At 33.4% G+C, this 2,857-nt stretch overlaps 1 non-coding gene across 1 annotated transcript; it reads right to left on the reverse strand.

Annotated features, from left to right (window-relative positions):
- Positions 1-1,280: 1,280 nt before the first annotated feature.
- Trnam-cau (transfer RNA methionine (anticodon CAU)) lies at positions 1,281-1,367 on the reverse strand. The gene is given in 2 exon segments: positions 1,281-1,316; positions 1,331-1,367. It is a non-coding gene; the product is annotated as a tRNA-Met (tRNA).
- Between the last annotated feature and the right edge of the window lie 1,490 nt (positions 1,368-2,857).

Genomic DNA, 2,857 nt, shown 5'->3' on the forward strand with positions numbered 1-2,857 from the left:
CCATGTATATTGAGGTGTATCATGTAAAGTTTTTTCATAACAATTTTACTATTTCTGCTAATTCCACTAAAATTACAACCACGACTCCTGGTTCGTACCTATACAAATACATATTTTACTGAGAGTTTATTAAACAAATACGCTATTTTAAGCAACCATATAATTAACAATTTAAAAAAAACATGATAAAAATTATGAATTTATGTTCAATCACTTTACAGACATAATGTTGAAACTATGTCTGCACAGTCACTCATGGAGAACATCGAACATGAGACTGGTTCGATCATACGGTTCACGACATACACATATTTCAATCACATGATTATAATTAGGGAAGTTTCAGAGTAATTATCCAAAGGAAGTAGCATGAGCGATTTTGGCTCTGTCGATTTTACATGTAAAGAAACAAACAAGTACGTGCTTTACCTTTATTGCAAGACATAAAGTTTAAGTGTGGTTCATGGATACTTTTTAAAATTCATTTTGCACTTTGAACGGCTGTAACTGGGATTATTGAAATATGCACTGTGTTAAGTCATCCTTTTTAAACATTATCACATATGGAAATGCATCATGAAACTTAAGTTTTTCTTACACGGTTTGTAATGCTTCTTCGCAATTACCCGGAGCAATGAACTGAATCAATTAACTTAAGCTAAGTGTAAACATAAATGGGCCGATGAACAGAAAATGGCTTCTTATTATTTCCGAAATATAAGGGTCATATTTATATACAACATGTATTATATTATTCAGATTATAATTTTGGAAAATAACAGAAGCATTCTCACAACATAAAATAAAACCCAAACTTCTCTTAACACATTAAACGTGCAAGTATGATAGATTGTTGTGTTTTGGCATCCATGCTATAAACAGTATATTCACAACATGTAATTCTAATCTCTCTGAATCCTGCCTGCGTTGGTAAAATCTCGCCGTATGATATTAAATGAGCTTGAATGGTTCTCAGTAAATAAGATAGCAGGCTTGTAACAGTGGCTTTAAATTCGATTATATGTCGGCTAGTTGAAAGTTGATTAATGTCGCAAATAAATGCGAATGTTTTTGATTCATCAAAGCAAGTACTGATAACAATATGTTGATCAAAAAACAGTCAAAGGTTATTATTGATACATTCTTTTATTTGAATAAGCTTTCTTGAATTCATGTACGTCCACTCATCATGCCATTGGTACACAATTATGATACAATTCGAAAACCTGAGTCTATACGATATTTTGCTGTTTATGATTTATCAATGTTTTTAAAATATTTGCCCCGGGTGAGGATCGAACTCACGACCTTCAGATCGCCCTTTTATGGCTATGAGACTGACGCGCTACCTACTGCGCTACCGAGGCATATATTACGTGTTTTTTACACTGATACAAATCTAATCAACGTAGGGCATGACGTTAGATTTAACGTTATATGCCGTTAGCTTTAATGTGCGCGAAAAAGAACATATGTCGCTAGATGATGCAACCGTTTTGCTTGTTAAAATGTGTTTATCGCACACAATACATTCTTAGATGGTGGAACACCATTATCTATATCGTTCTAAGGACATTTATATTTTCATAAATGAAAGGTGTGTCCTTGACATGTTATCTCCTGAATGCCAAGCCAAACACGGTCACGTGTTCATGAAGACGAAGCATTATGTAAAATATGATGGTTCGTCAATGATTGGTTTGGAAGATCTTGCATAAAAACGCTTCACTTTATGGGTTGCCATGATATCGTTTCTGATGGTCCTCTGATGTCGCATTTAACAAATAAATAAGGAGAAGAGTTGACTTAACTTAAAACAAAAACAAATCAAGATGTAAACAATTACAGCCCTGCAAATGAAAATTATCAACATATTTAGCAAAAACATAGTACGTAACCACTGTGAAACTTACATCTGACCTACTTACACTACGCACCAAACGCAGGGAAACATATAGAGGTTAGTCATCCACAACCGCAGAAACGCAACTTGTGGCATTTACAGTTTGTATAAACAAGCATGAACACATGCTTGAGCGTAGCAGTTCGGTGATAGGAAACAACATATTTTAAAGGAATTATATAACTATCATCGACGACACATCCTAAAACATATACGTCTTTTGCTAGCTTTTTTATATTTGTACTCTCCACCGACTGCTTTACAAAAGCCTACTCTTGACCGCAGCTATTGTCTGTTTTATGTTAATTGTGTGTTATTTGTACTGTTATATATTTATACGCAATTGGCCTTGCAAAAAAGCGAATGCTTATGCTAATTGTTCTTAAGGGGAACACCAATGTGTGGATTCTTCTAGTAACGAAACTGTATGTAAGTTTGTTTATTATCGTCATCTTTATGTTACAGTACACAATGAGCGGAATACAATTATAAAGAACAGAGTAAAATTTAGATAATAACAACAGTATTTGAACCATTGAACAGTTTGTAATGGTGACATTAATATCATAAAACGCAGGCACAAAAACAGTCGAATATTTACGCCAATATTGTGATTCTGAAATCTCGAAATTAATATATTTCACTTACTGAACACGTCGCTATGAAGCAAACAATTCGAACATGTTCATTTTATCAATGTTACATGCTATGCTATGTAAAATCAATGTGTTTTGCTTGAAATAAAGAAATATAAACTAAACAATGTACTGGCTTTTTTATAAGAATAAGGTATAATGTTAGTTCAAGTGTGCCTGCCACTTGTAACCATGTACATCATTTAAATTAGATGTGTATGTTGCCTGTGACATATATTGGATCGTGTGGAATCCAAATATTGATGTTTAGCGTGCCACAATGTAATAACGACAACACATTTTTAACATGTTTACTCTC

The sequence above is a fragment of the Dreissena polymorpha genome, chromosome 10, assembly GCF_020536995.1.
Source record: "Dreissena polymorpha isolate Duluth1 chromosome 10, UMN_Dpol_1.0, whole genome shotgun sequence".
NCBI lineage: Eukaryota > Metazoa > Mollusca > Bivalvia > Myida > Dreissenidae > Dreissena > Dreissena polymorpha.